Here is a 26,457-nt window from a genome sequence, read left to right on the forward strand (position 1 = left end):
AACGGCAAATCAGCATGGTGATGCACCCAAGCCAGAAAGAATACCCTTCATTTGCTGCAATTGGTTTAGTATCAGTGCTATAAAAAATAGATGATGGAAAACCGGAGCCCTTGACAGAAATACAAGTCTGCTGTGTGTGGCTTCTGCAGGACGAGCAGAGCACAGTGCCTATACATCGAACTTGGACTTTGCCTGTGCTGGTCAGCAGACGCACGTGCACAGGGTACTCATCAGGGCATCAGCGTTGTGGGCATGGCAGCGCCTGCTTCCTTTACATAAATGATAGAGAGCTGTAAGCATATGCACCCGTGCGAGGAGTCAACGGGCACAGAAACTTCAACCTATGGAATATCACTGTGGGGTGGGAAGGCCAAGTTATTTATGGTGCTTGGGTTTTCCTCTTTGCTTTTGCAAAAAGGTACTTTCAAACACAAGAATAATCTGTGGCTTTGGCATAAGGAAAGCTGGAAGTCAGTGAAATAAAGGCGTGAAGGTCAACTCGTCTGCGCTGCAGCATGGAGTGATGCTGAGAGGCCAGAAATGCAAAAGAAGCACCTCAGGCCGGTTCTCACTGCGAGTACTTGTCATGTACCGGTCCCGTGGCACAGAAATGGAAGCCAAAAATGCGTAGAGAAAGTCTAACTAAAAACTGCCAAATTAGGACCTGTGGTCTGTGCCTTGCCTGAATACAAGGTCTATGAGTATAAGACATGAAACAGAAACGTGGTCTGAAAACTTTAACATTATTTAAGAGAGAACAAGAGGAGTCAAGAAGGAAAAAGGCAGAGTGAGAAATAGAGAGAAAAGCATGAAAATCACCTTTCATTTCTCCAGTCCTATCACTGCTTTAGAACCGGGCTCGCACCTGAGACCCACCCCCCTTCTTACCTTCATTATGCACCCTTGCTTTTGTGGCCCTGATTGGACACTGCACTAGACTCTACACAAAGCAAAGTAAAAATACATTTTTGTTTTTGTTACCTGCTTCATTTCCGGTCCTTTACGTTGGACTAAGCCAGCCACAAATCATACAGTGGCCAGCATACAAGAGCGCACTTGAATGCTTGATTTTCGAGGTGATTATGAAGCTGCTCAGCACCTCCCACCCCACGCGGTCCTCCTCCCGACCCTGGTCTGTACTGGCTCGTCTCACCTCCTGCCTCTGAGAACCGCTCCAGGCTGATGCAGTCTCTAGCCCCTCCAACGCTGGCGGCCTTCCAGATGCCCCCCTTGCCTTTCTCGGAAATTGGTATCTCAGCCCCCTTGCATTCTTTCTGATTTAACTTGCCCCACTGGCTTCTTTGTTCTGCTCATTCTTGGGGAAGAAAACAATTTCTAGTTCTTGGGGGCCAGCCCTGGCTCCAGGAGTTTGGGTGTGGGATTCAAACAACCCTTGAGAATCTTATCCTTCAAGCCTGCCAGCTGGCATTTTAGGGCAACTCAATTCCTAAAGCAAGCGGTGAATAAAAATAAAACAAAACCCACCTGATGTAAAGGTGGTACCTGTACACATCAGGAAGACTGTGGAGACAGACTGCCTGGCTTTGTATCTTGTTCTCCCCATTGATTGGCCACTTAACTTTGCATGTCATGAAATGGGAATAATAATAGTACCTGCTTTATAGGCTGCTCTTTCACTCACTCATCCATTTGTTCATTCCTTCAGTGAAGATTTATTGAGTACCTACTACCCCCCAGGCAAAAGGAATCCAGAAGACTCCAGAACAGCACCCGTGCCCTCATGGAGTTTATATCCCAGTGCAATTTACTTCCAGGGTTGTATAAGATAATCCACCAAAGTAGCTCACCATAGTGTCTTTGACATAGAAAATACTCAAGAGTTGTTAGCTATTATTATAATAACAATAAACTTTTTAGCAAAGGTTTAAAATCGTAAATAGAGATATATCTGCTATAGTAAAAAGGAGAGAAAATATAGGGAAGTCAGGAAAGAGGAATAGTCACTAAAGGCATTCATGAATCTGGCATTAAGTAGCTTCTGAGTGTTTCCTAATCCGTGAGCTGTGCTATGGGATAGGGTGTTACACAGCTGGGAACTTGTATTTATAAAGCCCCTACCTGTGCGCACACCATCTGACCCCGCCCCCAGCCGCATAGCCCGCAGCATGTGTCTGCGCCCTCCTTAACTCTAAAGGGCCGTGGGCAGCATGGCAACAAGTAGCCATGAGCCCTCTGGGCATAGTTGGTACCAGCTGCATTCTTCTGAGGAGGGATCTCTTTTACACCCATCTACAAAATTGCACCCTAGATCTGAACCTCAGATCTCAAGATCATGCGGTGGGTAAGACTGAGGTTTTGTACTGTTACTCTTTATTAGATACACTTTCTTTTTAAAGTGTATCTTAACCATATTTTTACAATCACGTTCATTTATCATTGCTTTTTTGTAGCATCCTAATGAGCAGGCTTGTTTTACAATCTGCTGCTTAGCGGAAATTTTCGGTAAGTCATTTGACCTCCCTTAATTTCGGCACAGCGTGAAAACCTGGAGTGTTGAACTCACTCTGTCTCGTGTACCCGCTAGATTCCTCATCTCACTGCTGATTTTGCGAAGGCTGCTCACCTTGCTCCCTGCCTGCTACCTAGGATGCTGAAGACCAGGACCAATTACAGGCTGTGAGTCTTGTAATTGTTTCTTCCACATCGTCCTTCAGGCCTGAGGATGAAGTGAAGACATAGATCTAAAAAGTGCGATAGGCAATGATTTATTGCCTCCTTTCAGTGTGTACCCCCGGTAGCTGAGAACTCTGTTTCTTTACTTCATGATCTACTCAGTTTCCTTGCTTTCCCCTCTCCCACTCCCACGCGTTCCATGTTAGAGAGGGTTCAGGTATCAAATGGGTGGTCAAGGACAAGGCAAACTTCAGATTCTTTGTTATTATTTGTGTTATTTCTCTTCCACCTCCTCATTCTTCTTCCTCTTCCTCTCTTCCTCCTCTTCTTCCTCCTGCTCCTCCTCACCTTCTTTTTATTTTTTGGTTTTTCTGTCTCCCACTTCTGCTTCCTATAGGTTCACGTGGCTGGATACTATTGTAACTATACAGTTACACTATGATCATGTCAGTGCAGGTGGTTTCCAAACAGTGTACCCCATCGTGTAAGTTACTGTATTCCTGTAGGATTTGGTTCCAGGCAGCCTTTTCCAGGGTCCCCAAGAACACTTGGTGGGTACGGAATCCAGTTTCTTGTATCAGTCAATCAGTGTATTACCCTATCTAGAGTGTACTCTGTTATATTTAGTAGAAAACCAGCTTAATACTTGAGGAGAATTTAAATATTATTTTCACAGGTGAAAAACAAAGTAGCATCAGACAGATGGCATTTCTCTTTTCGGTTCTCTTTAGATATATGTTTTATTTTTAGGCATAGACTGCCCCCAGCACCCACACACGGTTTGAAGACACCAACTCAGGTGCCTCAAGAGTGCCTATGATGAAAACCTGTTTCATCCATCTCTTTGGTTTCTATCCCCTGGCCATGACTCTGACTGCCGCTTTGGCCTTCCTGAAAAGTGGGGCAGCCCCAGCTGTCACAAATAAGTCTTCCAGATCATATTTTTAGTTCTCTCCACTCATCAGCAAAACCTCAAGTCTATCTTCCTACATTATAAACTATGGGAAAGGCAGCAGAGGGAGAAATCACAGAAGGAATAACAAAATGACAGACACTCGGGGAAGAACAGCAAGTGACTTTTCATCAGGGTCACCTTTAGGTAAGATTTACAGGAGAGAATGTTTTCTCTACACTTAAGTGGCTTGAAAAGTTATAGAAAGATGATTCCCTAGTGACATAATTCAAACACATTTAGTTGTTTCTGAAAAGCCCTCCACTGACGTCACCATCAGGCATGTTTTTAGGGATGTTTTTCAGAACTGACGGATTTCTATGGATCCACATGGCCTTGTTTACCTGATTCAAGTTACTTAAGTGGGAATGGAAGCTGTGGTTACAGGCTGGAACAAACTGTGACAAGCTATGACAAGCTAAGTTCATCCTGGATTGATGTACGGTTAGGAATGCCTGGTAAAATATTCCTGTGTGGGGAGATTTTCTTTCCCCATCAACCAGACTGTCTCCTAAACTAGTTGCAGCCTGTAGGCTTTAAGCTAAAAGCAAGGGATGCACCTTTTTGTGTTGCAGTAATGTGAATTTATCGCATGTGTTTGGATGTGAGCTCAAACAGGCTTTCGATGATCTATCTGATAGGAAAGGCCTGGAGGGTGGTAGTTAATGGGCAGTGTGTTCAGTAAGAGCCCCATAGAAGAGAGAGCGTTCTGTCCTCTCTCAGGGACAGCCAGAGGTACCAGACTGTGCCATTGCTGGTCCCTTGCTGGTCCCTACCTGGGCCCCAGACGGTGAGTTAGACTCACAGGTGATCAGGGCAATGGCTTTCCCCTGTCCTCTCCCAGCATGCACCGCTCCATGCCTGGAGGGGGAAAGATGTGATCTCTGCCACCTCCTGGACCAGGGATCCTTGCCTTTCTCCCCAGTTTGGTCTAAGATTTTGTAAGAGCTGGTAACAAAGCTTTCTCCTATTCGAGGCACATTTTGTGAGTTCTGGGGCGGTCCACCCTGAGGTAGAGAGGGCTGCTCTTGGTGACCCTGTGGAACTGGGAAATTAGCGTCAACCCTACAGCATCCAAGCATGTGGCCTTGGCCTCTTCAGTGATGACTGGGCTCCAACGAAGTGAACTGTGGCCCAGGGCCTCAGGGTGTGAAGCAGGGATACGGGGAATGACTGGCTAGGTTTTCAGGACCTCATACGGATCCTTCACGAATCCCACCCGAGGACGCTCAGTCATTCAGGGAAGCTCTTTTTAATCATGCTGGCTTTAATTTACGCAATTTGTTCTTGAACATATTTTCAGAGTTTAGTGTTCATCAATATTACCCTTCTGTACTGACGTTTGCTTCTGGGGTTTGAAGTAAAGTGAGATGGGGAGCAGAGCGCTGAGACCGTTTAAGGACTGGTACAGTCTCCCTGCACGTTAAAGCAAGAGCGCCCTCCACAGGCAGTCCAGGCTATCAAGGCAGGGCCCCAGGGGCAATTTTAAGGAGCTAATAATGGGTGGGAGAGATTTATCATGGATTTTGTATCCACGGTTTTGATATTAGTGACATTTGAAGCATAAAGTTGATTTGTTCACCACCTCAAAGTAATTTTCTGATCCTATTAGATTTTGTTAGTGAGTTGATTCATCAGTTTTTTTGTAATCCAAGTAACATACTGAAAAATGATAGGCAAACCTGGCTTATTATTAGAGCTGGTTCACCTTTTGGCAACTATAGGATTTCCCTGGGCTGTCTCTGGAGCCTAATTTATTGATGAGCTCCTGTGCCCTACTGCAAGAAGCAGCATCTTTCCACCTGAAGAAATGAGGGGTGGAACCCTCATTTCTTGGAAGAGAACCTGAGGAAGATTGAGAGAGAATTCCAAGCTAAGATGGTGTTCTTTTCTCAGAGGGGAGCAAAGACCAAAAAGATGTTTAGAAATATGGCTCTGCTTGCTGTGGTTATGGCTTTAAAAAATGCATATTTAGGAAACTTTGAGCAAGACTTTTTAAATAAAACTGATCCTTGATAAAGCCATGGAATTCTACAGTCACCAGTAGGGATCAGCCACCACTGCCATTAATCCACCTCTGGTGGTGGTGCTGAGGGCGCTGAACTATCCAGCCTCCCCAGAGGCAGAAGCTGCTCCCGACCATCTGAGGAGGAGAGGGACACTGAAACAGTGCATTATGGGAGTGACCCTAGCGCCACAGCCAGGAGGCAAGACGGCATGATGTTGCCAAGAGCAAAGGGCTCCCAGGAATTGCCCCTGCTCTGAGCCACCTCTGGGAACAGCAGAGACTGCCAGAGGAGATTTAATTGCTCTGCGCTTCCTGCCTTGTTGATACCCCACCGAGAGTCAGCCTCCCCACCGAGTGTCAGCCTCCCCACCGACAGTCAGCCTCCCCACCAAGAGTCAGCCTCCCCACCGAGTGTCAGCCTCCGCACCGACAGTCAGCCTCCCCACCGAGTGTCAGCCTCCCCACCGAGTGTCAGCCTCCCCACCGATTGTCAGCCTCCACACCGACAGTCAGCCTCCCCACCGTCAGCCTCCCCACCGACAGTCAGCCTTGAGGGAGATGGAGACAGAGCCCTCACGTTGTACTGAGCAACAACAAGAAAGAAGAAAAAAGACATTTTTTTTTTCATCTGAAATCTTGATGGGATTGGATATCAGAGCTAATTATATAGCAATTAATTAATCACATGGACCTCTGATTCCTGGCCATTCTGGGTCAGAATTACAGAGACAAATGTGTGAAGTTGTGTAACCTTAGGGTAAATGGACTTTTAGGCCAGTGGAATTTCAGGAAGGGAAGAAACTGCAAGGATAAATTAGTTAACATATGCGTTAAAATATAAGGAAATAATTTTGGAGATGTGGCTGAGGCAAAAGCAGGATGGGCCAGAGTGGACTCGTTTGCCAGGAGTTTACAGATCTAATGGAAGACTTTCTGTTGCCCGTGTAGACAAAACAAATACAGAAATGGAGATCAAAACCTTTGATGCAACCCAAAAAAGAAACTGCGTATCTACCGAGTGTATACCCATTAAGCTCCTTATAAACAAAAAATTAGAAGCTATTCTTTGGGGATTGTTGCTCACCTGCTGCCCCAACTGGGTGCTATGGCCTCATTTTCTGTCTACAAACACTGGTTGGGCTGGTTGCTAAGTGTATTCACTGGGGAACTAGTAAACTGTTCAAATGTAACCACTTATATGGCTACTTGCAAATACCTCCCTTGAATCCTATCACCATACTGTTGAGAGATTCCCCGTCGCAGGGCACCGATCTCGATGCTGGAGTGTCACACAAACCCAGGCTAGAGTCCCTGCTCTGCCACTCACTAGCCTTGGGACTTTCAGAAAGTTTAACTCTTCTGAAGCTCTCCCTTATGTGTAAATGAAAAGGAGGATACAAAGTATCATTCTAAGTGTCAACTGTGTATATCAAATAAGTACAAAGTATAAAATCCAGCTTCATTTCATCACCATCAAACTGTGGGTTTAAATTTCCTCATCATCCCAGCAATATTGTCTCTTTCCCACTGGAAAATACCAAGAACATAGAGCACATCTGCATTCACAATTGAATCATATATTTGAAAAGGATCTCAAAAATTCAAAAGCAGCATATTACCTGCCACAACCTAATAGCTAAGATGACCAGCGCACACTGTCCCAATCATACGGCACAACAGAAAGCTGCAGAGTGGACCAGGGGCTGCCGTGGAGGCCCCAACTTTTGATCTTTATTGGAGTTTACTGATAAAGTTGGTGCACTCTTTGCATAGTCATTTTGTACCATGTGGAAAATAAATGAACTAATTCCAAAGTAACAAACAAGCCCCACTTTCACCCACATTTCCTGAGTTACTCATTTGAGAATGAAATGCTCCCTCTTCATGTAGTGAGTAGTGCTAAAGAGTGATAGAGAACTTGAATGAGAAAACGTGACCCGTAACTTTGTCTTTTGGCTTTTATTTATATTTTGAAACTTGGGGGTAAACTATAAGCTACTTAGGAGTGCTTAACTTTTTTTTTCTCTCTCTTTTTTTTCCTTTTGATAGCATTTCTCTCTCTTCTCCTTGACCTTACATGGGTGTTAAAATTCAAATCACAAGAGCAAATAGCAATCACTTTCCCAGTATATATGAGGCATTATATCAGTACATAAGGCACATCAAGGGATGCAAAAAATTTACAACATGGTTTCGGTCTCAAAAAGTTTGTAGCCTTGTTTGGGGAAACAAAACATACCACATGAAAAGATCGTGATGTAGGAATGCAAACAGGTGCTCACACAAATCATGGATGGATTGTTATATCACATGGGCACTTAAATAAATTGCTTAAAGGAATGCCATTAGCTCTAACTACTATATGAATTTGGAAAAGAGAGGAATCTGTGAGCTTTCCAGTCAAGACTGAGGTAGAGGGCAGGGCAAAAATGAACTATTTGAAAAGCATGTAGGTAGTACAGTCGATCTGGATGTAAGAACTAGTGCTGAGAACCAGGAGAGGAGGAAGACCAGCAACAAACTGAAATAAGATAGGCCTGGCCTGAGAAAAAGTGAGATGAACAGAAGGTCGGCCGTCATCTTTGACCTTTTGCTAAACTAGGTGACAAAGGGGCAAGAATAGGCATCCTCAGGCGAAGTCAATCTCTGACCAAGCTTGAGGAGGCTGGATTGAGGGCTGGGACGGGCAGGAGAGGCAGCTGCCCAGTGGTCCTCAGAAGATAGCTGAGACTTTCTGAATGCGGGAGATACATACTGACCACAACAGAGGCAAAGCGTGTGTGTCCACATGTACACATGCATGTAATAGGCTGGGACATCTAAAAGTAGCAGGAATACGGAGAGAAAGGAGGCCAAGGAAGGATGCCTGACATTCCCCAGAAGCTTATGCACTGGAATGATTGGGACAAGTCCAAGTTGCTTTGGAGAAGGGTTCTTACTAGAGTCTGTGTCTACAAACAAGTAAAATCACCTTTACATGGAGGTGACATGTAGGGATATTTTATTATCTAATGCAGCGGTTTTATTCTGTAAGGCCACGGTGATTTTGACATAGGCATATTTGACAATCTGGAGACATTTCTGGTTGTCACAACTGGGCGATGGGGGCGGGTGCTGACTGGCTTCTAGCGGGCAGGGATGCTGCCAACAGCAAACAGGGGCGTCCATCACAACAAAGCATTACCCGCCCCCAAGTATTCACAGGGCCAAGGTCGAGAAACCTCATCTAGAGGATCCCAGGGAAAAACGGAACGCGATCCTGAAAATAAACGACACTACTTAGTTGCAAATGAGTACCGCACAGTTGAAAACGTTAGCATTATGCATTTGCTAAACATGAATTTAAGCAACAATTATTATTGTGGCTAGAATTTAATATATACATTTACTATAGGACTTTTAAAAGTATGTATTCAATTTCATCACCCTTTTAAAAAACTAGACTGAAAATACTCTGTCAAAATCATGCCAATGGAAAGCAATGGTATGCTGAGCTTAGTCCTTTTCAGAAAGAATTCAGATACAATGAGTGGAAAATAGCCTTAAAGAAAAAATTGAAAGAAGTGACAACTTAATTAAACTCAGCTACTGGTCCCATTTTATATTTGTCTTTCCAAACTGCTAATGAATTCTGACCCATTTAGTCATGAAAAAATGTATATCCTGAAGAATCTGTATCCCTTTTGAGGTAATTAATGGATATTTATTAGACAAAAAAATGCATGTCTACTATTCATGATATTTGATTTTAAAATTGGCATTAACATGCTACATTTAGACTAGTAGGGGAAACCCCAGCCAAATTATAGAAAGCAGCTACTGAGATGAAAGACATTCCACAAAGGGGGGGACCCAATCTCAGAACCAGTTAACACAGCCATGAGTACTTTATGGGTTGCTACAACACATTAGCCACAAACAATTTCCAGCCTAGGAAATACACTCAGTGTAGCTACTGGTGCATAATATATATTTGATCCTAATTAGACCTAATGAATGAATTTTAATTCTTTATCCACTATGCTTTGTAGGACACCAACCCACAAATACAAAAAAAAGGTTTTGGGGGTGTGGGTATAGAACTAGGGCCATTTTAACACCAGCACTAACATCTTCATTTTCCTAAGTCATTTAATGATGATGAAGGATTGTCTGGAATTCTTTTTTTAAAAATAGGTTGTGGTAAAAAACAAAACAAAACACATTATCAAGAGAACTATAAATTGCATAAAGATTCAATAAGATGTACAACTTCGTAATAAGAAAGTTTTAGATTTCCTTTGTTTATTTTAATACATTGAGAAGTTCAAGGTAACATATGCTTTCTAAAAATCTAATCTGAAAATTTTTAATTGGGGTACTGATTTGGAACTTGACAGATTCAAATCTGTTTTTAAAGATTATTCATAAAAATTCTCCTTTCAGATAAAGTAGAAAGGATAACAGTTTCATTTGGGGGAATTAAAAAAATGAATGTCTTGTGGATTCTTCCTTATGATAGAATAACTCTTATCCTCTTAGAAGGCAGAAATATTTAATGAGCATTGTCCAAAAGACATAAATGTAACTAAAATATTTTCAAATGAAATTAAAAAGTTAAATTCAATGATTTTAAAAATTCTTTTAAAATCATGGCACCACTGCATTTGGGTTTCTGAAATAATTCACCTATCTTTTAAAAAAGACTTCCCTTGAGAAATATCTCCTCATATATAATCACAAAATCTGTTAGGATATGTTGACATATTACACTGTAGGGTTATGTAGCTCTATAGTTTCATCAGCAGTGTAAGGTTGGCTGATGTCTGTAATTGACAGGCCCTAAATTTTAGTGGCTTAACACAGGAAGATTAAATATCCAGTGCAGGTCAGTGGAGGGTGGGAGGTGAGGGTGAGGTGGGAGGCCTCTGCTCCAGGCAGTCGTTTAGGAACAGACCTAGTCAGTTATCATGCCCAGGCCACCCTCTCGGTCTTCTAAGCAATCATGCTCCTTTCCTTCTGTGAGTGACAGTCTTGCTTCCAATAGCAGTCATGTCCAGTTCATGAGAAAGATTGGATTAGTGTCCCCTGCATCTTTGTCTTAACATGGGGAAGAGTCACTGTCACCTGGAATGAGACTCTAGATTCTGCTATTCATAGACTATATCAAAATTATGCTCCTTGAAAGTATTTGAAGAGTCATGAGAAAACGGTAGGCACCAGAAATATCACAAATGTGAGGAGTTTGACATGAAAGACAGTTTTCCAGTCAAAAATACACAACTTGAAATTTGGTATAAATATCAGATCATGAATCATCCAGTCACATTTTGACTGGCAGATATTATCAGAGGAGACATTATGATGAAAATTGTCATAGAGCTTGGAAGTAGCACAAAGTCTTGAAAAACCAGATGTGACTATCAAGAGGGGCTAAAGCATCCATTAACTTGGATCACAAGGGCTAAAGTTCTCATTTGGAACTTCTTATCATTCAGCAAACATCACTCTGTTCAGAACCCACCATCAATATAATTTTGGACTAAGAGCAATCGTATTCATTCTTTCGAGACCTTTCCTTCTAATTATATATAAAGAAGGAAATGGCTTCTCATTCCTCATATCTCATGGGGTAAAAGTCTTTTATTTGTTCATCTCACTGATCCTGATCTCATACCCAGTTACATTTATTAAAAGAACAGATTTAACTTTGAATGTTAGAAACTAGATCTGAAGTAAATATCAGTGTGTATATATCATATATCTATATCTATATATATTTAAGCCATCCAAAAACTCAGGGCTTACTCATTGTTGAATGTGGCCTGAACTCTGCGTAACTTTAACTACATGTGGTCAGCCTACAAAAATTTATCTGCTACATATGCTTATAGGTAATACAGGTAACACCCAGGGCTGGGTCCTGAAGAGGGTTTCCATTTCTCTACTTTTGGCATGGTTTCCTCATTGAACTGCATGGAAAAACAGGAGATGCACTGCTCAGGGGGCTTGATCTTCTACTAGAAGACTTTAAGATATTGTCAAGTTTAGTTCACTTTTCTGGACTTCAGTGACTTCTATTACAACATAAGATATTTAGAGTATGCAAAGCCCCTTCAAGAAATATAATTTGACAAAGAGTAATATCTGATTGATTATGCTGTCATTTCATAATTAGCCTCAGAAATGAGACAGGAAATTCATCTAAGTGAAGAACACAGAGCAGGGCAAAATACCCTTACTGCTTTTCAAATTTTGATTTCTGGGTAAGAAAAACACACAACTAAACCTCATATCAAATTTTAGTCTTTAATTTTATATTTAGACTAAATATAAACTTTTAGAGATTTTTGTTAATGTTCCTTTTCATTGCTAACTTGATATTCAATAGAATTCAGAAGCCAGTGTCTTTATAAAATAATTTCGATATGAAAATAGCATTTATCTTTAATGTCATTTGCTTTGCACCAACATCACAATTCTATTTTAACAATTATTCTGAGTCCTTAGAAATTAAACCACTGTATTAACTACAGAGACAAGAGTATAAATTAGTTCAGCTATTTCAAATCCTTCAGCTTTCCTTCCAGTTAGATCTATACAACCAGATGGTAAAGATCAGGCTTAGGTGTTTAAAAATGATCTTCCTAATGGTGGCTTTCTTATTTTACTCTTATTATAAGAGTTGTTTGCAAGCAACAGCTTATACGAATTGGTTGGTTCACTGATATGATTGAGTGTAATAAATGGAAACTGCTATAGATTGTTAACATAGAGGTTGATAACCAGAATATCATGTAATTTTTCATACAGTTAGTAAGAACTGGTGATGCAGAAACTCTCAGGCCCTAAACAACAATTCACAGATTGCCAGTAAATCAGCATGAATTTGCTTGTGTTATGCTTCATTTTTGGAGTAAAGGCATTTATCAATACCCATTTTATATAGTTCAATCAAGTAATCTACAAATATAAAAGCATTTTGCTTTTGGGTATCGCCATGGTCCATGTAAATGCTCAACAGTCAGAATCGTCTGCAGGAAGCACTCCAAGTCACATGGTTTGGTTTACAGACCTGAATATACATATTTCATTAAACACTGGCATTTATGTGCTCAAGTGGTACAGTGGCTTTGGAATCTATGGTCAAGTGGAGTAAAAATAATGTGGAAGTTTAAATCAATCGAAGAGGTATCAACCACCCATCAAAACACTTCAGTTTTTTTCACTTAAATATCATGCAAAAGACTTTCCAGAATTATACCATTCCACCAAATTGCTCTTGTCAGGGTCACTAATGATCTCCAAATTGTGAAGATTACTAGCCAAGTCTCAGTTGTCGTCTTACTTGATCATTCCTTCTCCTCTGATATAATTTCTTCTCTTGGCTTCCAGCACACTGCATCCTCTTGCTTTTCCTCCTATCTCCCTAGATACGTCTTCTCAGGTTCATTGATTTGTTTCTCCTCTTCCTCCTGACCTCTCAACCTTGGAATATCCCAGGGATCTAGATACCCAGGGAGAACCAGTCACTTCTTGTCACCTCCTCCATCCCCACCCTGTCCAAAGCCATCATCCTCTCTCACCTGATTATTGCACTAGCTTCCTACTTAGTCCCCCAGCTCCCACCCTCCCCTTCTTACAGACTCCTCTCAACGCGGCAGCCAGAGTAAGCCTTTTATAGTGTAAGTGCCTCTCTGATCTCATCTTCCGATTACTCTCCTTCTCTCTCGGCTGCAGCTGGACCAGCCTCCTTGCTGTACCTCGAATAGGGAAGCCCTGGCTGCCTTGGGGTCTTTGCAGGGGCAGTTCCTTCTGCCTAGACTACGTCTCCCTCAGAGAGCCATATGGATAACTCCTCACCTGCTTCAAGTTTTTTGCTCAACATTTAAAGTTCTAAGCTGCACTGTCCTCAACACATTCTCCAGACCCTCTTTACTCTGCTGTATTTTAAAAGCACTCTGTTACTTTCTTATCTGCTATGTAATTACTTATTATGTTTATCTTCTATTGTTTGTTTCTTTTCATGGGACTGTACGCTCTTTGGGTTAGGAATTTTGATCAGTGTTGTTCATTGATGTGTCCCAAGAACTCAGAACAGTGCTTTGCTCTTAGAAGGTGCTCCAATTGCATCCGTGTGAGTGAACGGTGGTGCTATATCTAGAGCGATCAGGAGGTCAGTCTTTCTAAGTCTGGTATGGCAAAAGCCGGAGGAAAGAACAGTTCCTTGGTTAAAGATATGAAGTAGGAGTTAAAACTATTTTTGCCTAATATAAGGAAAGCACCTTTCAAGTAACAACCTCAAAGGGTTGATTGCTTTTTTCTCAGTAATTCTCACAATACCACACATTATCAGGTTCATAAATCAGGGTAAGGTTTTCCATTGATATATCTAGAAATTGAATAAGGTTTGTTGTGTGTGTGTGTGTGTGTGTGTGTGTGTGTTGGAAGGGAAGAGGGGATGTCTTTTTCTAAGGGATGAGCTACATGACTGTAAGATAGGATAGATTTAATGACAGTAGGTAGAGAGAACATAGTTATAACAATTTACAATATCTCATAATAGTGAAGGAATCAAGTAGAGAAGACCTAAGAAATTTCTGAAAGTTGAATTTCCTATGGGTTGAAAGATTTTCCTTCACAATTTTTAAGGAATGTGAAAAATAGAATAATTTGATAAAATATAGCTGCGATTTGCATGAGTGCTCTTAGAAGTTATGCTCTAAGATAAGTATGCAAAGATAGGTGATGATATTTCAGATGGTAAGTCAATAGAATAAATCTATATTCTATAGTAATAATTCTATAATTGCTTTCATGGTCTTATGTTACTATTGTATTAATTATTTCAAAGTTTATCACATTTTGCAAAAATCCTGTATTGTTATCAATATTCTAAGTCAACTTCAGCAATCACTTAAGGTTAGATCTTCAACTTCTATAAACCACTCTATGCCACAGCACTTTCATATTCCTATGGAGCAAATTTCTGTTTTCCACTGCAGGTTGGATCATTGAAATGGCAATACTCAAGGATAGCTTAGGGCCCTCCAACAAATGTTTTGATTCCCCTTTATTCAACATATTTTTATCACCCGGATTTCCCAGCTCTCGAGTTCAACTCTTACATCAGGAATATAATATTCATTGAATTGGAAGTGCTTTGTTTAATACTTGGTATAATACTCATTGAATTGGAATACTCATTGTTTATTACTCTCTTTCATTCCCTTTTGTTACCGTTCATGGTTAAGCCAAACATGAGGAAGGAATAATCTGAAAAATTAAAACATATCTATACAGATACCCACTTTGTGATTTCGAACAGCATTTTCTAGGGCAATACTGATCCCTGGAAAAGAAATGTCAGAAAAGTGCTCAGCTACCTTTTCAAATATAAGGTCATGAACATTTCCAGAAAAATAAAAACATGTAATGCATTAAAAGCCATGTTTCTCTATTTTTAGTTGCATGCAGATATTTTTGTTTGAAAGCACTGAAATTCTTAAAATAAATTAGCCATGTTGCTGATTTCAAAAATGTGAATGAGGGTATAAGGAGCAGAAGAAAAAATTGTTATCAATCCTACTCTGAATAATACTATTAAAGCAGAAAATATTTTATTTTAAATAATTGCCATTTCAGATACATAATAAAAATAATAGGAATAACCCCAACCACAAGATTTAATTCACACACACATATTTGTGTTGGTCCATGGAGGAAATATATGTTTTATGTTGAAATTATATATTTCTTTGAAATGTAGTTCAAAGTAAGGAAGAAAACTTTAAACATCTTCTTTCACTTTTAACTCCTTACATGCCTCAAAGCAAGCACCTGAACATATGTCAAAATACTCGAATTCATAGCTGCAAATCAGTAAGGTCTTTATTCATTGAGAAATTTCGTTTCCATATCCCTCTTGTTATACTTTCCCTTGGATGTTTATCTTGAAAATCCTACTCAGAGCTCAAATAAGTTTTTCTCAAAGTCACATTCATCTTTCATAGATCATTTCAGAAATCATACTCCTTCAGTATTTAAATAGGAGCAAAGACAACACTATCTCCATAACCCATGGAGAATTTATATATACTAGCACAGCTAGCTATCATTCTAAAGATATTTTCCACAGGAGACAAAGTCCATCACATAAACTCACGTGCATTTAGAGGGTGGATATTCACAGTGATGCCTGACATACCTATTTTTGGAGGAATCATGTCCACATCTCTTTATTCTTTACCCTCAGTAATTGATAAAAGGGGCCATCATTCTTGGCACAGGAAATGCCTCTTTTGCTTGCCACCCCAAGTAATTAACCTTCCTAATAATTTCACTAAATTCCAAATCTAGCAGTCTTTTTGTCATTGACCCTTGGTTCTCAGAATTGTAGATTCTGCTCTTCTAGCCTCCTTTATCTTTCTTTCATGGCTCTTATTACCATTTGAATTACATGACTATTTGGCCAATTACCTTTCAATAACTATCTCTGACTGCACGAGGATGGGGGCGGGGATGACTAGTCCGCAGGGACTATCACAGAGGCCAGAACAGACTACCGAGTAGACTCTTCTTTTTTTTTTTTTTTTTTATGAAGTGGATTTATTTAGAGAGAAACACACTCCATAGAGTGTGGGCCATCTCAGAAGGTGAGAAAAAAAAAAAAAAGACAACAAATAACAAGCGTTGGCGAGGATGTGGATAAAGGAGAGCCCTCATGCACTGTTGGAGGCATTGGAAATTGGTGAAGCCACTATGCAAAACAGTATGAAGGCTTCTCAATAAATTAAAAATAGGACTACAAAAAAAAAAAAAAAAAAAAGTGAGAAAAGGCCCCGAGTAGACTCTTAACAAATGATTATTGACTAGATGACATAAAGACCAATGGTGCCATAAATGTTAAAAGATCCAGAAGATTGGTGTTTAGAATTTCACCCTTTATATTATGCTTTTCAGATAAAGTTACATTTACTGAAATTATGGCAATAATTCAACGAGTGAGACCTTTATGCTGTTCCAGAATATAACTCCATACCTTGTTTTTGTATTTTTTACTGAATATTAGAGCTTGGTACATTTAACCCTTGGCTGTGCTTATATTTAAGAAGAGTATTCTCACATATAAATCAGAAAGGAAGGAAATTAGGCATTTACTAGTAAAACCAATTAGTGTTTTAAGTGACCACGGATAATGACTTTCAATACCTTAAGCGATTTCATATTTATTGAGTGAAATATTGTCATAAGGATCTTTTTATATTTTCAGTCATTTCTTTTTTTTCTATTCAGTTTTGAAGATATTCACATTTTTTAGAGTCGAATGGCTATCATCAAAAAATAAGAAATAACAAGTCTTGTTGAGCATGTGGAGAAAAGAAACACTTGTGTACTGTTGGTGGGAATGTAAATTGGTGCAGCCACTATGGAGAACAGTATGGGGGTTCCTCAAAAAATTTATTTCTTAAAGACTTCTTTCACTGTCACATATGAATCATATGGAGTTTCTGGTTTAGAACTTTGTGTTCTTACTATGGTCCGATTTTTTTTAAACAAAACATTTATCATTTAGCATTTGCCTACAACCATCACATCAGTACATAATAAGTGGCAACGAAACAGGTGATTGGCGAATGTTGTCATTACTCTGTTAGAAGGAGAGTCTGAGGAAAAGGGTTCTTTGAGAGAAGTAACAGGACTGATACTGGATCTCTGTTCCATGGCTGGCACAGCGAGCCACACCCTTTCTACTAATGAGTCTGGAAGGGTTGCCAGCTCTGCCTTTTATCTGGGAAAACACAGGGCTATTTATGCCCGAACATCATGTACTGAATTTACTTCCATTGGTTAACATGGTCACCATTCCTGGTCTTTCAAGTCGGAAAAGAAAGCAAAGTGAATGTACTTGCTATATGATAGGGGGAGTTTGGTAGTTGGGAAGTCTACATGCAAAGCTTGTTTATTTTGACAAAACAACTCTGGCTTCAAGGGATTAGACTGGAAGGCAGAGAAAATGGAAGTCAAGAGTGATTGGGTCAGTACTGAGAAATCCTAGTCAAGAACGTTGCAGCAGCCTTTAAGCTAGGGCAAGGGGGAATATTGAAGTTGCATGTGTAGATAGAATCAACAGTGACTAAGTTGGTATGAAGGAAAATTTGAAGGCTTGTTTAAGATTCTAATTCTGAGTAACCGGGTGACACGATTATATTAAAATATAGCCCTGGGGAAGAAGAGCAGGTTGGGAGTTGGAAGATGATGAGTTTTAGAAGTTTTGAGTTTGAAGTACACTGAAGATATTCATATGCGATGTTTACCAGTTACTTGGAAATGTAAGTCTGGAACTGATGAGAGAGATCAGGGATAGAGACATAGATTTTAAGATTTTCATAAAGGAGGAAAAGGTGAACTGAGCGGAGATTAAACAAGAGGGACAGAACCCAAGGGAATACCTTTAAGGTCAGGCAGAGAAAGAGGCACCTGTAAGTGGATTCAGGAGTGATCAGAGAGATTGAAGGAAAATCTTCCAGTGTCACAGAAGGCAAAGGAGAAGAGATTTTAATGGTCAGGGAGCTGACAGTGCCTAATGCCAGTAATCTGAAAGCCTTTTTCTCACGTTTGTTTCCAAATATTACTTTGTGTTAATTATGTAATAATTGGTTTCTCAGCTTTAGTAACAATGACATGAAGAAACTCAAAGTAATTCTTTGTGTTATTAGAACTGCACAATTTCCTCAATGTGTTTATTGTTTACCATTCAAATATTTGACATACTTTACCTAGAAACCTAGGAAATATATTTTCTTTGAATTTTATGATTTAAATAAGGAACCTTTGGCTTGTACTGAATTTTCAGACTACGTGTAAAATTACTTGTAATGAAAAAAAGGAAAAAAATTATACAGTATAATCCATCATTTATCAAACCCCCTAAAAAAATAGTGATGTCTGCCAGCTTTTCCATTTTAGCATTTTGGGATAACTCTATGAATAAAACAAACAAAAAAAAAAATCAGAATAAAAATTCTCAAAATTAAGCATTGATTCCTGTCAAATGATAATGAAAAATCACTAGGTTTCTTTCCCTGTGATATCAAAGAAGTGTTAAGTGTGAAAATTAAGGAACAGTTGTGTGTATGTAAATTTTTTGAATAAATTAAATTTTAAGAAATGTGTTATTAAGTTACAGGTGAAGTCGTTATATTAAATATAGGTAGTTCTCACTGTGCACAGGATAACATTAACTGGAAACTCAGGCATAGCAAACCACGTTATTGCTTTCCATGGTCATGGTCCCGGTCCCATGGCCACTGAGAGGATTGCCTATATGTTATAAAATCACTTTTCATACGTTTATTGCATAGAGCATCTTGAAACAGAAATCCTTTCATCTCAATATATTATCCTAAAACCAATGTTAAAGAGGTAAGTTAAAATATACTTATTCACTGCTACATTCAAACCCCATTGCAAATTCTCATAAAGCAAAATGACAAATTATTCACTATTTTAAAGAGCAAATATCACATTTAATAGATTCTAAGAATTGTATGTAACAATGCCTTGTGGAACAATACACCCTACAAAAGTGATCTTGAATGTAGGTTTACAATAGACATTTGTATGCAAAAGAACTAAATTCATTGTCTTTTCTAATTCACCATTTATGGAAGTTTTGGGCCCTAGGTAAAAATACAGAAATATAGGCTAAAGAAGACACCACCTATTGTATTGCTTCTTTGTAAATTTTCAGAAAATCTGCTCTGCTTTAAAATTAATACTGTCTTTCAATATTATCAGCTGAGAAATGTATTTAAAATTTTTTTGGTATATACAATGTATCTTAAATTTAAGGCATGGGAGATATGGGTCTTTACTCAGACATTCAAAAGATAAAAATAATAATATAACAAATATCCATGTACCCACCATTCATCTTAAAATATAAGATATTATGAATTCAATAACTAATAAGAAGCTGCTGTATAAAAAAATAAAATAAAATACAGAGTCCTAAAAAAATTTTTAAAAAGACATTATGAATTCAATTAAAGCCTATCATACACGCCTCTGATTGAAATATCTTCCCTAACTCCCCCGAGGTAACCAGTATCTGAGTTTCATATTTTTCAGTGCACTTTTATGATATAGGTTTTTAATTGATGCTTTTTTTTTTTTAAGGTTAAAGTGATTCTTTCCTGTGTCTGGTTGTGAATTTTTATTTTGAAAAGTTGTTTTGGGTTTTATCAATGTTTTCTGCATTGAGATTGATCTATAGTCTGTGTCAATTGTAAAGTTTTAAACCTCAAGCCCCATATGATTCATATATGATGGTGAAGGGAGTCTTTAAGAAGTAAATGACTGAAGCAATAGAAAAAGATCCTTACGAAAATATTCACTCAGTAAATATGAAAATGCTTAGGGTATTAAAAGTAGTTATTTGTAGGGGGACTTCCCTGGCAGTCCAGTGGTTAAGACTTCACCTTCCAATGCAGGGGGTGTGGATTCGATCCCTGGTTGGGGAACTAAGATCCCACATGCCTCGCAGCTAAAAAAACCAAAACATAAAACAGAAGCAGTATTGTAACAAATTCAATAAAGACTTTAAAAATGGTCCACATCAAAAAAAAAAAAATTCTTAAAAAAAAAGGAGTTATTTGTAATCACTTAAAACACTATTTGGTTTTACTAATAACCTCCTAATTTCCTTCCTTTTTGATTTATATGTAAGATCATTCTTCTTAAATTAATAAGCACAGTCAAGCGTTAAATGTACAAAGCTATAATGTTCACTGAGAAATAAAAACTGATCTTCTGTCAAGTGTTTTTATATGTATGCTCTTATATAGTCATTCAGAACACTGATTAGGAAAAGGATGTAAGTGAATATATAAAATTATGATTTAGGCACAAGTGATTTTTAACCCTTAATGCTTTTTGTTTAATTTCAATATCCAAAATAGATAAAATATGGTAAGGAGGATAAAAATCTCACTGTAATCAAATTTCTCACCTTAGCATAACTATTATCACTTTATTTCCAGACAAGTTTTTACACAAACTGTGGCTATTAAGTGATGGATCTCACCACATGAGACAAAGCCCAAGTGCCAACTTTAAATTAATTTTGGAATATGAAATTCATCCATTGATTTTTAAAGTAAAGTAGCTCAAACACAAACTAAAATGAACTATATTTTATATTGAAGACCAGTAGTCATCTTAAAAAAAAACAGTTTTCTTGTTTTTTTTTTACAAAATCAACTTTCATTATTCTTTCTACAAAAATCATCTAACTCTTACTGAATTTACCATTTCATTCAGTTTTTCAGTCTTTTACTTGGTTTTTAAAAGTCTCTCATCAAGATTTCCCTGGTGGCACAGTGGTTAAGAATCTGCCTGCCAATGCAGGGGACATAGGTTTGAGCCCTGGTCCAGGAAGATCCCACACGCCGGGGAGCAACTAAGCCCGTGCGCCACAACTACTGAGCCTGTGCTCTAGAGCCTGCGAGCCACAGCTACTGAAGCCCGCATGCCTAGAGCCCGTGCTCCGCAACAAGAGAAGCCACTGCAATGAGAAGCCCACACACCGCAATGAAGAGCAGCCCCTGCTTGCCGCAACTAGAGAAAGCCCGAGCGCCAACAATGAAGACCCAACGCAGCCAAATAAATAAATAAATGAATAAATTTTTAAAAAAAGAAGTCTCATCATAAGCCACAGTCTTTTGTGATATCAATATAAAGTTTAGAAACTTGTTTACATCTACTTTTGGTTTTATTCTGCCTTGAATGAAAATAATCTTATTTGATATAAAAAGAAAATTTCAATGATTTAATTTTATGTCCAACAATAGTAAATTATTGATTTTTATAGTAAACAATTGTTTACATGTTATAAGAAAACAATTTATATTTCAAATTTTAACACAGTTTATAAATAAATAAAATAAATAGAATAAGATTTTATTTATTTAAAACTTTATTTTATTTAATTAAATAAATTAAAAATATTTTTAAAATTTATATTTCAAATTATAAAATGATTTTTATTGAAAGCAATTTGATTTTTTATTTAAACTCAACCACTAAGAAGTGATACTCTGTCAACTATTTACTTCTCCCCAAAGTTATCATTTTACTGCCCTGTACAGTCAGGGATAATGACCACTTCTTACTTCAGAATGAGGCCTGGATCTCTTAGTTGGACATTTAACATCCTTCTTGAATTAGCACAAAACTTCTTCCTTTATCTCCAACACTCCCCTGCTGAATCCTTTAGTACAGGCCCACCGTTCTGGACTATTCACAGATGTGCACATGAAGGTCAACCAGATGCCAGATCATGCCTTCCAACACTTGGCTCTGCTGGTACCACGAGGATGCGGTTTCTCTTCTAACTGCACATTTACACAGCCATATTTGTTTCTGGATAGTTTTCCGTTCTTTTTTTTCTTTTTCTTTTTCTTTCAGGGATTTTTGTTTTGGCCATGCCCTGCAGCTTGCAGGTTCTTAGTTCCCCGACCAGCGATTGAACCCGGGCCCTCAGCAGTGAAAGCGCAGAGTCCTAACTACCAGACTGACAGGGAATTCCCAGTTTTCCATTCTTAACCATGATCTTTAATCTCAGTATAATAACAATTTTTTAAAAAGTGAATACTTTCATAGTAAAACAGCTAAATGTGGAATAGAAAATAGTTTTGATCTAGATCAAAACTGTATTGTTAACTATATTTGGTTGTTCATTAAATTTGCAGACAATGTACTTATGTATAACTTTTTCAATGTTCTTAAGTGTTTTTAGCATTAAGAATTTGTTCTAAAGGTTGAGTGTTGTGTAGTTTTGAAATATTTAAATGGTCAGGTCAAACAAACACAAGACTTCTGAACACTGCTTGGAGCTAAATTTGAAACCAACCAAATTTCTTAGGTTTGCAAAATTGAACGAGAGAAGTACCACTGAGCTGAATGCATGTCAGGAGCAGTGGCTCCACTAGAATTAAACCAATTCAAAGTTGTACTTGGACCAGGATTTGCAACGGGTCCAAGTGGCCAAAACACAGCATTTAAAAACACATGATGTACATGTGTTTTTCCATTAAACTAAATTCAGTTTCTTTTTTCAAGCCCAAATTTATCTTCAGAACAAGAGATTAGTGTTTCTATTCTATCTTTTCTAATACTGAATTGACCTTTCATTAGAGAGCACATTATTATTTAAAGCTGTGTCATTACTAACCTGATTCTTTTTGCTGACCTGTATCTTTTGTTTCAATCAACCAAGTCATAACTTTTGGTTCATTATACCTCTGGCGCATGTGTGTCTTTCTCCGTAATCCTCATCCCTCTTTTGCTTACGTTTTTCTCTCAGTGAATTACAGAAAGTCAGAAGTTGTTATGATTCAAAACAGCTCTTTCATTGCTTGGACCAGTCATTTTCTTACTGTCCTTTGGCTATTATTTTTAACTCATTTTATATCTTTGTATTTTGCAATGGGGTGGAATGGTACACTTTGAAAGCTCTTGACATGACAGCCAACCTGCCATTTGCTATTTACTAGGAATGTAAAGTGGATGATGCAGCCATTTTGGGGGTCAGTGTCCTCACCTGTACATTGGGAACACAATGCCTGCATGACCAACCCCATATTAATAGTAATACCACCCTACCTTAAGATAGATGATCCAGGAAATCAAAGTAGTTATTGAATGTGAAACACTTATGCACTGGGTGAAATAAAAATACAATCTGTTATCTCTGATAATCCTGAGTATTAAATAAAATTACAGGTGGGGGTGTTTTGCAGGTAGAGTTTTCGTTTCTAGGAGAAAGCCTAGTTAAAGAAGGCAGTACTGAACCATCCTGATGCGTCATCCTCTGCTTCAGATGGTCTCCTCTTCTTATTTCCACTGCTCTCATCTTTCTCCCCTTCCTCTTCTCAGTTGTTTTTGGTTTAAATGTAACATATTTGCTGAACAAAGCTTACACATCCCCTCTTCCTTTCCAACCACTCAAAACACACACACACACCTTCACAACCCAGCCCATTTGACTGTCACACAACAGCTCTAGGTAAAGCTTTTCTGAAGAAAATAGACTCTGCTGAGTACCCCTTTATCCTCAGTATACATTACATTACAAGTATCAGTACTGAACTTTTCAATGCTTACAATGTTCCCTAGGAGTATATCAGTTAAGCAGGCAAAAAAATATATATCTGGAAGTTTATTATTTTTCCACCAATACATTTGACACCACCTTTGGAGAGCGAACAAAAGGCATACTGTCAAGCAGATAGACCTGGACAAAATGTTACTCTTTGTTCCACACAAGCACAGAAGTATATTTAAGCAAAGAAAGACATTCCATGACTCTCCTGGGACTTCCTTCCTCAGCTGAATTATACCAACATGTTCACACCACTTGGTTCAGACTGTGTTGGAATTTTAAATGCAGACTTCTATTTGCCAATGCTTCAATCCCACAGCTATAAAAATTCATATTAGGATTGAACCTGGCTTTAAAACATCATAGAACAAATGGAAGTTTATTGGAAAAATGTGTATACACATGAAATTAGTCGGAGATATGAAAATAAGGGGTGTCCTTGTTTGACAGATTCTATACTTCTACAGGACAGCCTCAAAGTCACCAGAAGTCACCTGGTTTGGGATTATGTTTCAAATCCAGGCTCACTGACATTCATGAAACTTTTGGCAAAACATGGGCCAAGTTTCAAGCAAGGCTGGGTAGAATACTTCTTTCATGTGGAACCTATGTGAAACTCAGTGGTTTTGACGAGGTTTCTCCTTGAGTTTCACATTCAAACAAGCCAAAGTTTCAGAGTAAAATTAAGGGGCAGAGGGAAACAAACAAAAAAACCCAAAAGAACACGAAAAAAATGGCTTGCCTAAGAATTTAATGGCCTCTATCATGTTCCAAACCCATTTCGTCCTTTGGATTCTGCAAATGAACTTGTATTGCCTTTTAGCAATACATTTCTCCTCAGCAATGCCAAATCAAGCCTTCCTAGTATTAAGGAGGAGAGTATTCTAGAACCCCCCGAGGCAGGGAAGTGTATGTTCAAAATAACTGGAGGATTTCAAGTTTTGACTGTACACACATCACAGAAATGGGATGATTAAAAAGCTCCATATTATGCAGATCTGAAGGGAGAAAGTTAGCAATTAAATGTCCAGCTTTTGGAAATAAAAAATTAGACTGAATAGCTCTAGGTTCTCCTACTATCTTACTCCCAGTTCTAGAGATCGTACTGCATCTGCTCCTAATCTGGAGGGACGTCTCCCATAGCTGACTCCCTACTCCACCCCTCTGAACAGGAGTCCTGCAGCCACTGGCTTTCTCCCTTGTCAGCAAGGTGCAGAGCACGGAGCACAGTGTATCAGTCCCCACAGTCAGGGACTTGCACAGAATCCTGACAGGGTCAGGCTCCCTCCACTCTTCACCTTCACCAGGACACAGGGACAGCTTGCCAGGGAACATCGAACTCAGTATCCGGCTGAGGACTTTGAAAATATCCTTTGCTTGTGGTGAAGAAGAAAAGCGTGACAAACAAATGGAATAACACATGAATTTTCTCCCAAATAAAGAATCTGACTGAATGGCTAGAAAGCGCTACACTCTGCCTATTTTAGGAAATACGTTTTTTTCATTCCTTATCCCTCATTCCCTCATTCAGCAGAAGTTTCACTACCATAACACACTTCTGGCTACAGAGGATTTTTCTTTTCCTTTTTTTTTTTTTCTAGTTTTCCTTTTTTTAATTTTCTTTTTTTTCTCTTTAATTTTTCTTCTTCTTTTTCTTTCTCTTTTTAAAAAAAGTTACCCGGAAGATGTGTGTTTAAAATGCATTTTTCTTTTGACATATGGTGTGACACCAATAAACTTCTTTGGAAACAAGAATCTCTAAATTCCAAGGACTTCAGTGTCCATGTTAAAAAGCAACAGTAAGGCCCCGAGGCACATGGTAATTTGGAGGCACTCAAGTGAGGGGTTGATAGAATCTGGTCTGTGCACCGTCATTTGCTGCTTGATTTTAGACATCTGCTTGGAGGGGCACAGAGAGCTATCATAAAGTCTATAATGGTCAGAGAAACTTGCCATAAAATAGTCTTGGCCTCTCAGTTGGGGGTCCATGTACTAATAAAACCTAACACATATCAGTGAGAGAAAACCAAAGCCCAATAGATTATTCAAAGGAAATAATATAAAAGCGTTAAACCAAAAAAAAAAAAAAAAAAAAAGACTTTTTACTGAACATAGTAAATACTCATAACGAAAGTAAATGCTGTGTTTGAAGTTAAAGTCCACAGATCAAAGTACTTTGCAGAATGTCAAGACCAAGCATAAGGTAGGGGAGGGGGAGGCACAGAAAACTCTCCAAAATATTATATTGTCACATTGGAGAAACCTGCTAGCCGAAGACAGTCAGCTAGTTAAGGAATTCTCAAAACCGAGTCACCAAATTGTACTAGGAGTATACAAAAAAACAAAACAAACAAATAAAAACTGTTCTCATTCTACGCTAGTAATGAACAGCACAGTGATGAAAGAAGGTACTAAGGTAGAGCTATCTCCTTGTCCTTAAAATAATTACTAATATATCTCCTTTCCTCAGGTAGTTGCATCTTTTTCCTTAAAAAAAATGCCCTTAGAAAGTTAAAAATAAGTAAGCCGTCTAAACAGGAAAATTAGGATGTCTGCAAGGCTCTGGACGACTCTGGCAATGAGGCTTAATTAGCGTTCTGCTGCAGCTCAATCACAGGCGGGTCTGTACTGCAGGTCAACATGACAGAGTGCGTTCAGCACAGTTTAAAATTACAGCCACAGAAATGCACAGATGCTACTCCTGTATCCTGGAACACC

General features: G+C 38.7%; 2 protein-coding genes across 9 annotated transcripts in view; one reads left to right on the plus strand and one right to left on the minus strand.

Moving 5' to 3' along the window:
• The window catches only part of TLR3 (toll like receptor 3), a 507,043-nt gene that overhangs the window by 256,357 nt on the left and 224,229 nt on the right, over positions 1 to 26,457 (plus strand). The gene's annotated exons all lie outside the window — the stretch shown is intronic.
• SORBS2 (sorbin and SH3 domain containing 2) overlaps positions 1 to 26,457 on the minus strand; it is a 203,307-nt gene that overhangs the window by 141,387 nt on the left and 35,463 nt on the right. The window lies entirely within an intron of this gene.

Source organism: Balaenoptera ricei, chromosome 21, assembly GCF_028023285.1.
Source record: "Balaenoptera ricei isolate mBalRic1 chromosome 21, mBalRic1.hap2, whole genome shotgun sequence".
NCBI classification, from domain to species: Eukaryota; Metazoa; Chordata; class Mammalia; order Artiodactyla; family Balaenopteridae; genus Balaenoptera; species Balaenoptera ricei.